Source organism: Lucilia sericata, unplaced genomic scaffold (genome assembly GCF_015586225.1).
Source record: "Lucilia sericata isolate MDLA Ls3-8-SP2 unplaced genomic scaffold, ASM1558622v1 Contig000028F_arrow, whole genome shotgun sequence".
NCBI classification, from domain to species: domain Eukaryota; kingdom Metazoa; phylum Arthropoda; class Insecta; order Diptera; family Calliphoridae; genus Lucilia; species Lucilia sericata.
Genome location: NW_023994066.1, coordinates 29,086 through 40,856, shown reverse-complemented (window position 1 = coordinate 40,856; position 11,771 = coordinate 29,086). Strand labels below are relative to the sequence as shown.

General features: G+C 37.4%; 2 long non-coding RNA genes across 5 annotated transcripts; both read right to left on the bottom strand.

Moving 5' to 3' along the window:
• Nucleotides 1-1,241: 1,241 nt before the first annotated feature.
• Nucleotides 1,242-1,893, bottom strand: LOC119610535. The gene is made up of 3 exons (XR_005232003.1): nt 1,744-1,893; nt 1,539-1,667; nt 1,242-1,478 (listed from the first exon to the last, which is right to left on the bottom strand). It is a non-coding gene; the product is annotated as an uncharacterized LOC119610535 (long non-coding RNA).
• A 343-nt stretch (nt 1,894-2,236) lies between these two features.
• On the bottom strand, nt 2,237-11,419 carry LOC119610525. 4 transcript variants are annotated; one of them, XR_005232000.1, is made up of 14 exons: nt 11,365-11,419; nt 11,223-11,266; nt 11,059-11,139; nt 10,926-10,981; nt 9,971-10,030; nt 9,865-9,892; nt 9,523-9,594; nt 9,319-9,405; nt 7,387-7,873; nt 6,733-7,327; nt 5,802-6,657; nt 4,329-5,693; nt 3,342-4,279; nt 2,237-3,274 (listed from the first exon to the last, which is right to left on the bottom strand). It is a non-coding gene; the product is annotated as an uncharacterized LOC119610525 (long non-coding RNA). The 4 variants fall into 4 exon arrangements; XR_005232001.1 differs by lacking the exons at nt 2,237-3,274; nt 3,342-4,279; nt 4,329-5,693 and having other exon boundaries at nt 5,704-6,657; nt 9,779-9,892; XR_005231999.1 differs by lacking the exons at nt 2,237-3,274; nt 3,342-4,279; nt 4,329-5,693 and having other exon boundaries at nt 5,704-6,657.
• Nucleotides 11,420-11,771: the final 352 nt, after the last annotated feature.

Below are 11,771 nucleotides of genomic sequence, written 5' to 3'. Positions count from 1 at the left end.
TCAACCATCTAGCTCTTTCCATTCGGACTCTATCGTGCTTTCAACAGACAGACAGACGGACGGACAGACATGGCTAGATCGTCTTAGGATTTAATGAGGACCCAGAATATATATACTTTTGTGGGTCTATTACCAATATTGCGATGTGTCACAAACGGAATGACAAAATCAATATACCCCCCCATCTTTTTTGATGGTGGGTATAAAAATAACATACAAAACATAAAATACAAAATGAGACCAAACACAAAAAAAACGAACTAATATAAGGATAAAACCAAAGCTGTATTACGCAGAATGACAAATTCTATCAATTCTGAGTACCAAAAAAACACAAAAAAAGGTCCTTAACACATTTTCCTATTGAGCTCAGTTGAATAAATTTAGTTTAGGCCTGTTGGAAAATTCATTCCTGTTTCCTGCTTCTCTAACTTTATTACTCCAATTTTATCCTTTTACAAACAACAACATACATTAAACATCTAAACCTATACTTAATACCTTAAACTATACTTATATACGTTAAAATCTTTATTTTGTTTTCAAATGTTAAAATTTTCGTTTTCCTTTATTTTTTATATTTATGTTAAAATCTATGTTTAAAATCTATTATTGAACGTGATATTGTTCAGGTCTTACGGATAGTACTTTCTCCCCTGCCTAATACAATTTGCCTGTGGAACTTGATTTAGGACAAAATTTAAAGGATTAGAACTAGACTTGTTCCCTTTTATGTGTGGTGGTGTATTCCACTTCCAAAAATAACCCAATTGGGATTTTTTTTCTATTTTCTTCCCTTTTTATAAGGATGCCACTCGAGACAAATCACATACATTCATACATACATTTGGATCGTTACTTTTCCTTTAAATTTAAAAAAAATACTATGTCGTGTGCACCCTGTAGTAGAGCTACCAAATTAAAGAAGAAGCACACAAAACAGGTGGCAACAGTAAGAAAAGGGGAATTTTTTTTTGTATTTGAAAAGAAGAAGGAATTAAAACAAAAACAAATAGCTTTAGAAAAAAAATTGTAAATAGGCAAACAAATTGCTGAACAAGTTGTTAAAGTTAGGAAGCCATGTTGGTAACCGAGGTTTCTCGGTTCCTTTTTGATTTTTGCTCGGAGAGAAGAAGAAGGTGGAGTCTGTGGTCATCATAAAAAAAAACTAAATTTTGATTTTTTTTTATAAATTAAATAAAGTTTATTAAAAAAAAAAAGAATTTTTTTAAAAACTTAAAGCTAAACTTAATGCTAAACTTAAAGCTACACTTAAAACTAAATCTTAAAATATAAAAATAAAAACAAAAGAAAAACGAACAAAACTGCAAAGCCACTGCAACACGACTCCATCCAACGAGGGAGAAGCTGTTTTCCAGCACCACCACGCCTGGGGTCCTCTGGTATCAGTTTTTGGTTTTCCAACTAAGTAATAGATTTTACCTGGACGACAAGACGGACGGTCAACTATTCCTTTTCTTTAGAAAAAATTCTTATTAGTTAGGATAAAATATCTTTATACAATAGGAAATCCTTACCCCGTGTTGTCGTATCGTCGCCATCCCGCGTGAAGTTCCAATTATATCCACGCGTGCGCGAACATTAGGGTAGAGCTCTGGCCTAGAATATAGTAGTTTACGGTGTTTGTTAGATAGTTAGATAGTTTCCTGAAAATAAAAAAAAAAATAGAAAAAAATAAATAAAAGGAATAAGGTAAAAATAGATAATATTTTGTTTACTTACCTGGTTTACCCGAACGGACCTTAATACGGACGGACAGGAAAGCCTCAGCCGCCAAAAGAACTCTTCCGCTCTATAGTTGCCTCCAGTAAACCAGCTAGTTGCCGCAGAGAAACAATTGCTAGATCCCGTTTATCCCCAAGCAGAGAAATTATGAACTTTTAAGAAACGTAAACATAAATTTGAGAACATAAATTTAAAACCTAAATTTAAACCTAAATCTAAACCTAAAACTAAATCTAAACCTAAACATAAATCTAAAACTAAAGCTTAATTTTGAATTTTTAAAACCTAAATTTAAATTTAAATCTAAAGCTAAATTGTAATTTTAAATATTAAATCCTAAATTTAAACCTGAAACTAAATGTTAAATTTTTAAAACCTAAATTTTTAAAGCTAAATCTGAAATTAAAACCAAACGAAATTTTAAATCTAAATAATCTATTGTTATTGTTAAAGTCCGTTGAAATTAATTTCGATAATAAAGACTAAATTTTATAATGTTTAGATGAAATTTTAAAAAGTTTTAATCATTTAAAATGATCGGTTAAACAACATAAGCGGCGGTAAGTAGGGAAAGGAAAGTTTGCAGGGTAAATTTTGGGACATCCCTAATATTAGGATGTCATGGCGGTATTATCCAATCCCGAGTGGGAGGGTTTATCCTGGCACAACATCTGCCAGCCGTTATAGGTCGTAGGTACGTTTCATCAGGGAGACAGACAGAAACCTACTCGGTGCCCCTTTATATTTTATTTCGTTTATTTCTTTTAGTTGGTATGGTTTTTATGTGTGTGTGTAGTTGTCTAGAGTGGTAGCAAGAACCACCCCCATACGGCGAGCTCCAAGCCCGGCGAACGCGAGCATACCAGCGCTGCTACCACCCTGGCAACACTAGTTTCTTTTGTTTTGCACAACCACTACACTACATAAATGGCGCCCAACGTGGGGCCCGAGTAGGTCCATAGCCTGATCATTAGTCAGTTTTCTAATCCTATTTAGTCATGTCAACGTAAGTCCTGTTAGGTCATACCTAGAGTCCCTAATTGTTGCGACGTCGTCGGACGAAATAGTAAATTTAGTTTTTACTTCTCTCCATTTCAATAGATGGGAAGCTATAATTGCTCATGGTCAATATTGTACACACCTACGTAAGTCCCGGACAACAGGACATTTTAGTCTAGTTCGCGTTGCGACGTGTGGTGTGAACAATATGGTCATGCAGAATTACAGATTCTTCAGCCTATCCTTTCCAAACAATTTGAGGCTCTCGGAATAGCTTTCCATAACAAATCTGAGAATGCTCAAGTTGTGAAGAAAGAATAGCTAAGGCCAGCCCCCTTTTTAACAATAATCCTAATGGTATTTGTTTGAAAAAAAAATGTATGTTTTGGTCCTCAGTAAAGTGGTTAGAGTAGTCCTAGGAGTTATAGGATAGCCAACCAAAATTCTAGCTGCACTCTAATCTGGAGCTGTTGGAAACTAATGCCATGTTTTTTCTGCCCATTTAAATTTCATTTAATGTCTGCATCTCCTGAAACCAGAATAGAAAAGAAACAATTAGAAACGTATCTACGAACAATAATACATTTTTACATTACCTGAAAACTTTACTTTCCTGAAATACACCGCCGATAGTAAGATTTTATTTAATTTGAGATTTCAAGATTTATCTTTGGTTCTTTTGGATTTGGATTTTGAGTTTTTTTGTAGAACGTTTTAGCTTTGTCGTTACGAACGTTTTGGATTTAGTTTTTGAATCTTTACTTCCTTTCTTTAGAATTGATTTTTTTTAGTTTTCCTTTGGGAAAGAGGAGGAATTTCTTCTAGTATTTTGCTAATATTTATCATAGAGATAAATAGTTTTTTTTACTAGCGGTCTGTTATATATACAAATCTTCAATTTGATATTTTATTATATTTTGTTATTTTGGTTGAGATTTTATTGTGGGGTCATTCCGCCAACTAGATTTCTATTCATTAGGAATGGTCTTAACTCGCTCGGCTAGGACTCGTGTACAAACTGAGCATAATAATATTTCCAATATGGAGAACATTACACGCACGACTGCAGGAACTGTAGTTCCCACGGCGCATCCGACGTATACGATTGCCAACACAGCTACGACAACTACTACCTCTGCATCGACCGTCATGCCGGCGGTCCAACAATTCATGTCTATGGCCCATGAACGTTCTGGGTTTTTAAATGAGTCTGCCATCTCCAACAGCACGATTACATCGCCTGACTACAGCAGTATCACCGCCAGGAATGTGCAACAAGAGTTCCGAGCAAATGTCCCGCCGACAGCTCCTCAACCTGTTAACATCGTCACCACAGGAGGCGATATGTTTACTTTTGTGCGGGAGGAATTGCAACGACAAATACGGCAGTTGCGAACCGAATTGCAACAGGAATTCGGCAATGCTGCTGCTCCAGCTAATCCGCCGATATCGGTCCTTCAACCAACGGAGCCGCGAACATCTGTTCGACAGCCAAATGCAGTGTTTAACCATCAGCCTGTAGAGCAGCAACCACCTGTTAGGCAAGGAAATGAATCAACTACATCAACCTCAATTGTACATACCTGCTAGTAATTACCAGTTGCAAAATGATTTTCAACCAACCCAAGGACAAGCAGCTAACGCACAGCCGCATTATGTACCACCAAATGCAAATCCAGTTTTTCCAGCACCAATTCAATCCTCACAAGCTCCAAGTTGGCCTACTGACGGCGCATTCGCCGTTCAAAGAAAGGTGGATTTGTCCAAATGGGGCATTAAGTTCGACGGAACCTCGAAGTCCATGAGTGCTGAAGATTTCATTTTTCGAGTAGACGTTCTAAGACAGGACTACAACTGCGCGTTCAATGACGTCCTACGAGGTTTTAATCATCTGCTAGAAGGCCAGGCGCTGGACTGGTATTGGAACCTACGTAAGTTAAGGCCAATACAGTCCTGGGATGAGTTGATGGGAGCATTCCTTACCCAGTTCCGAAGATTTGAGAACGAGTTCCAGTTACAAAAACAAATTATGGATCGTCGCCAGATGCCGATGGAAAGCTTTGAAAGTTTTTACAATGGTGTGATGAAGCTAAGAAATCAACAGCGAAACCCCTATTCTGAACGAGACCTAGTGGAGATTATGAAAAGTAATCTAAAGCCGTCATTGTCACATCTACTATTTTCCGTGACCACTTCTAGTCTCAATGAGTTCTGTCAACAGGCGAAAAGAGCTGAAAATTTAATCACCAGTCAGAGGCAGACTTTCCAGTCTAGACAACCCGGCCCAGCTCGAGTCCATGAACTCCACTTCGGATATGAAGTGCCTATACCAATCCTCGAAATCGACGCCTTAGCCACTAGTAGCCGGTATATTTGCTGGAATTGTAAGCAGCCAGGCCATAGTTTCGTGGATTGTCCTTCACCTAATAGACGCATATTTTGTTTTAGATGTGGTAGGGATGACGTAGTCACTCCTAAGTGCCCTAAATGTCAGGGAAACCTGAAGGGGAGCGAGTCCCAAACGGGGGAGACTCGTTCAACCCTAGCTTAATCCCGGTTGACCCTGGTATCGAACACTTTAGACCGACTAAAATTCTAGTTAATACTGTACGCATAATGCCTGCCGATGAACAACCTAAAGTTCATATAATTAAACCGCTTCATCAAAGAATTCGGGAATACGCTGAAGCAAAATCTAGGATTTTTGGTCAAGTATCGAATAGAATTCAGAAAGCTAGACTTAGGTATAAAATTAGAAAGAAGATCAAGAATGAAATTTTGTCTACGAGTTTGTATGAGGGCAAGGATGCTAGACTTTATCTAAAGAAAAATATAAATGGTTGTGAGATTGATGGGCTGTTAGACAGTGGAGCCACGGTGTCTTGCCTAGGTAAGGGCTGCATGGAGTTAGTGGAGGAATCCGGTCTTCAAGTTTTTAAATTTTTGTCCTATGTAAAAACGGCCAATGGCAGTCCACATAGAATTGTTGGACGAGTAAAAACCAAAGTTAATTTTAATAATTGTTCTAATGAAGTGACTCTATATCTAGTACCTACTTTAAATAGGCCTCTATTTTTAGGGGTAGATTTTATGAAAAGTTTCGGTCTGTTTCCTAGTATATGTAGCATTACTACTAACGGGGTTAATTTGTGTCCGGAGTCTGAGGAGACGAAGGATGTAACCAAAACCCATATTCTTACTCCTGGGCAAAAGGCGGCATTAGATGTGGTGGTAGCAAAATTCCCGTGTTTCTCAAAGAAGGTACTCGGTCAGACTTCCCTCGAAACCCATACAATCGATACCCGCGACGCGATCCCAGTGAAGGACAGGCATTATTCCGTCTCACCGGCTGTGCAGAAGTTAATGTATCCAGAGCTGGATAGGATGCTTGAGCTTGGGGTCATAGAGCAGAGCGAGAGTCCTTGGAGCCATCCGGTTACTCTCGTCCGTAGGGGCGAGAAGAACCGATTGTGTCTGTACGCTCGTAAGCTAAATGCCCTCACGGTCAAGGACGTGTATCCGCTGCCGCGCATCGAAGGTCTGCTCAGTCGGTTAGGGGATACGTTCTTCATATCCAGCGTGGATCTCAAAGACGCGTTCTGGCAGATACCGTTAGATGCATCTAGTAGGGAGAAGACTGCATTCACGGTGCCGGGGCGACCACTTTACCATTTTACGGTCATGCCTTTCGGGTTGTGTAACGCAGCCCAAAGGTTATGTCGTCTGATGGACAAAGTGATCCCTTCAGCACTTCGTGATAGAGTTTTCGTCTATCTAGATGACCTTTTGATCGTATCTCCAGACTTTGAGACTCACCTGGAGTTGCTGGATCGGGTAGCGCATTGCCTGGATTCGGCGGGTCTGACCATCAACGTAGGGAAGTCGAAATTTTGCTTCAAGGAGTTGAAGTACCTAGGGTATATAGTAGGAGGAGGGAAGTTAAAACCTGACCCAGATAAGATCGATACGATTTTAAAATATACCTACCCGAAAACCGCCAAACAGGTCCGAAGCTTCATGGGAGCTACGGGTTGGTATAGGCGCTTCATCCCCGACTACGCTACCATATCAACACCTATTTTTAACACCCTTAAGAAAGGAAAAGGTTTCAACTTTCCAGACGAAGCTAAGGAAGCCTTCGACAAGCTAAAGTCCGCCCTCACAACAGCACCAGTGCTTATGCATCCCGATTTCCACAGGCACTTTTATGTCCAATGCGATGCATCAGACATAGGTTTGGGAGCAGTTCTGTTCCAGAAGGACGAAAACGACGGCGAACATCCAGTAGCCTTCTTCTCTCACAAATTGACCAGTGCACAGAAGAACTACTCGGTTACCGAGAGAGAGTGCTTGGCCGTAGTGATGGCCATTAAGAAATTCCGGCCTTATATAGAACTTTTGCCATTTACAGTCATCACGGACCTTAGCAGCCTAAAATGGCTTATGTCCCACAAAGACCTCAGTGGCAGACTAGCCCGATGGAGCTTACATCTACAGGCCTTTACCTTTACCATCGAACACCGGCCCGGATCCAAAAATATCGTTCCCGACACATTGTCGAGGTATGACATGGAGGAAGTATCTGTGGAGGTAAATAACTTAATAGATTTAGAGTCTGAGTATTTCAAAGGTCAAAGTTACCTGGACTTAATCGCCAAAATCAAGGAAAATGCTGAAAGCCTGCCTGATTTGAAGGTCGTGGATGACCTGGTTTATAAGCGGGTACTCCCATATGACGGGGTGCCGCTAAACGAAGATTTTGCCTGGAAGTTATGGGTTCCACTAGAGCTTACTCAAGAAGTAATTGTGAAGTGCCACAATCCGCCTCAAGCCGCTCATGGAGGTTTTAGTAAAACGCTCCGAAGGTTAAGGGAATATTTCTACTGGCCCAACCAGAATGTTCAGGTCCGATCATTTGTGGCCAATTGCCAAACCTGTCGCGAGACAAAACCCTCGAATTCGATCCTAAGACCACCAATGGGAGCTGAATCTACAACGGAACGACCATTCCAGAAGATCTTTATAGACTTTTTGGGGCCTTATCCACGGTCAAGAAACGGAAACGCTTACATATTCATCGTCCTAGACCACCTAACGATATATGTACTGCTCAGAGCTATGCCGAAAGCTAAAACGAAAAACGTCATTAAGTTTTTAATATCCGAAGTGTTCCACAAATTTGGTACACCTGAGACGATTTGTCCGATAATGGCAAGCAGTTTATTAGTAAAGGTTTCAGGATATGGTAACGAATTTTGGGTTAAAGCATGTAAAAACTGCCACACACTCGCCACAAGCCAACGCTTCGGAACGGGTTAACCAGTCCATCCTGTCCGCAATTCGTTCCTACCTGCAGGAGGACCACACTGAGTGGGATAAGTACCTGTCCGAAATTGAATTTTCGCTGCGGTCGTCAGTCCAAACGTCTATTGGAGTTACGCCGTACTTCGCACTGTTCGGTATGAACATGATTTCGCACGGAAGTGTATATAAGCTTGCTAAGAAACTACAATGTCTTCATGATCCGGAAATCGACATAGTACCAAAACCCGTAAAAATGGACTTAGTACGGCACAAAATTCGTGAGAATCTGCACAAAGCATATTTGAAAAACGAGAAGACATACAATACCCGTTGCCGTCATGTCAAGTTTGTACCAGGTCAAGAGGTTTATCGCCGCAACTTCCAGCAAAGCGATTTCAAAAATTATTTTAATGCTAAACTAGCCAAGAAATTTTTAAAATGCCGAATTGTCAGACCTATTGGTAATAGCCTATACGAGGTTGAAGACCTTCAAGGAAAATCGTTGGGGGTATTTCATGCCAAAGATTTGAAACAATAGTTTCAACATCTTTGGTGGTTCTAGTCCCAACGATTATACCTACTCCTAGCTCGAACCTAAATGATCAAACCTATTTTATTTTCTGTATTTCGTATAAATGAGTTAGTAGATACTGTTCTACACAAAACATTTTGTTAATGATATTTTGCCTTGATTATATTTAACACTTTGTTTTCTTTTTTTAGTGAAAGCCTACGACCAGGGAAGTGTTGTGGAACAGTGTTGTGGAACAGTAAACAGTCGTGATAGTTTGCCCGTTAACGAGTAGTTCGCCGAGTGCTCAACCAGACTAAATCTATTAATTTTCGTTTATGACCACGTTGTGATCGTCAGACGCTAGTCATAGATGCAATTCCGTCATAGCACCCTTTGGAACCATGCACTCAGGGTTAGGAATTATTAGTCATCTAAGCGTTGACTAAAATTTAGCAATTTGAATTGTCTGGGAGCGAAGCTGCGACGAGTATCCAACAAGCGTTTCGGGTAGAAACACGTGAATTACTCGTTAACAGGGAAATCTATCGCTACGGTAAGTTGTTCTCACAACACGAACTATTCCTGGCAAAATAGTTTTTTCTAATGGAAAATTTTATGATGTTAACGATCACGAAATAAGGCAATATATCTATAGTTTGTTTTTTTATCTATCTTGAATACTAAATCTACTGTTAGACTGAACAGAATAACTTAAAATTAGATGTTAATAATAGAAATGTAAAATTTTCACTTACCGGTTAAATTTCCGTTGACTGGAGAAATTTTCCTCTCGATCTTACAGTTGGCTAGTTCTTCAGGAACCAAAATTGGATGATTAAAACCTGTGAAAGGAAAAACAAAACAATTAGTATTTGGTCTAAAGTAAATTTTGATGATACAAGTCATTTTCAATATCTAATCATTTGATTTAGATAAGTTCAGTATTAGTTAGTACTTACGTTTTTAGAATAATAATTGGGACCATATACCGCCTTCAGTCTTCCGGTCCAGGTCCCATCTGAATTTCTAACCTGGGGAAGAGAAACCAAATATAGTTAGTTAAAATAATTTAGTTTTGGGTAATCTTCTAAAAGGACAAACTGAATTTCAAGTCAAAATCCATTTTTTTTATTTATTATTCCTTTTAGGAAATTACACTTTATATATATTTTTCCTTTTTTTTTTCAAAATAATTTTATTTTTGAATATTTTTACTTTTATTTCCGGAGAAATTGTAAGAGGTATTTCTCGCCAAAGTCTCTAGACGTTAGTCTATGAGCTTTGGTGTACTTAGTCCTTACATTTCTACCAAATTCCTACGATTAAGTCCTGAATATAGAGAAAAAACTTAATATAAGTGAAATTATGTTTCATTTTATATTATTTAGTTTTAGGTTTATTACTTACCTTTTCTGAACGGAAGCAGCAAACCAAGGCCAAATCGCAGGTCCAATTGAATTTTATTGGCTGAAAGTAAAAGAAAATTTATAAAATTATTAATTTTGAATTAAAGCAAAAAAATATTTTAATTGGAGAAATTATTTTATTTTCACTTTTCTTTTATTTTATCCATTTAGGATCGGTTTGATTTTTTTTAAGTTTTCTTTATTAATTTTTCTTTTGTTTTGGTTTCAAGAGGTTTTGGTCACTGTTCACTTCATTTTTGTTTACACAAATAATTTTGTTTTAAATTTAACTGATTCACAAATTCTGATGGCCACTGTAAATTTTCAAACTTTAGTTTCCGTTTGTCACACTTATTAGATCCAGTCACTAAAAATTTTCACTTTTTTTACACCCACTGTATTTGGAGAAAAAAAAAACAGTTTAAAAAAAAAATTTTTCCACTTCACTTTTGGTTCTCACTGTATAAGTTTTTGTTCATATTTCACTTAAACAACACACTTTGACAAGTTTCACGAAAAAGAGTTTTTTTTTTCAAAAGTTAGTTTTTATTTGGTTACTTTTTGTACTCACGGTATGTTCCAACTTCACTTTAAATAAATTTTAAAATTTTTAATTTTTTTTGTCCGTACACTTTTGACACTAACGGTAAATTTTGATCAAATTAATTTTTTTTAAATTTTTCTCAATTAAATTTTTCTTCTTTTGTCTGTTTACTTTTTACACGCACGGTAAATTCCAAAATAATTTTTATCCGAATTCACTTTTCCAAAACCCGAACCGAAATTATTTTAAATGAATTAAATTTTTTTATTTTATTCGATTAAATTTTTTTTTTACCCGGCACTCACACTTTTAACGCACACTGTAACCAAAATTTTTTTGTATGCACCGAACCACATTTTAATTTTCACTAAAGTCCACTTTTTATATTTCAAATATAATTCATTACACTTACCTTAAATTTCCGGAACCACCTTAATGCCTAGTCCACCAGCCAATCTGGAACAAAACCTGAAAAATTTAAAACAAAATTATTAGAAAAGTTTATATAAATAATTAAAATAATTTCCACATTTTTTTTTACTTACCATTTCATTCTGCTTCGATCCGCCATCTTTCAGAATCGGCCATCAGTTTTTTATATAGGCCCAAGGCAGCCAACATGATCCCTGTAAAGAAAAGAAAAATTTTAGTTGTGTTAGTTAACAACACCACTAATAAATTTTTCTATCACTATGTTTTTGTAACTTACCTTATTTAAAATCCCCTTATACGGCCATAGAAATCCATCAGAACCTATAAAGAAACAAAGAAAAAAATTATTACGTTTTTTTGAACATTTAAAAGTAGTATTTTTATTTAATTTATTAAATATTTACCAAAAAATTACCTACCTCGTTGTTTCCATTGTTAATTTTTTTGTTTGGGTGCTTCTTCTTCACACACGCGTAGTATTTTTCTTATTTGCCTCCTCCTTTTCCATTCATTCAAGCAGCTGTTCACAGTACGTCGCCGCCTGACCAGTTTTTTACGGCGGTACAGAGTTGTACTTTTGTTCTCGAATGCATAAGGGTTGCCAAAGTGCAAATTTTTTGTATGGGAATAATGAAATACCCAAAATCCCAGAAAAGTTTGGGACATTAGGGCAGTTCAGAAAAATTAGGGTTTGTCGTGTGCACCCTGTAGTAGAGCTACCAAATTAAAGAAGAAGCACACAAAACAGGTGGCAACAGTAAGAAAAGGGGATTTTTTTGTATTTGAAAAGAAGAAGAAGAATTGAAAACAAAAACAAATAGCTTTA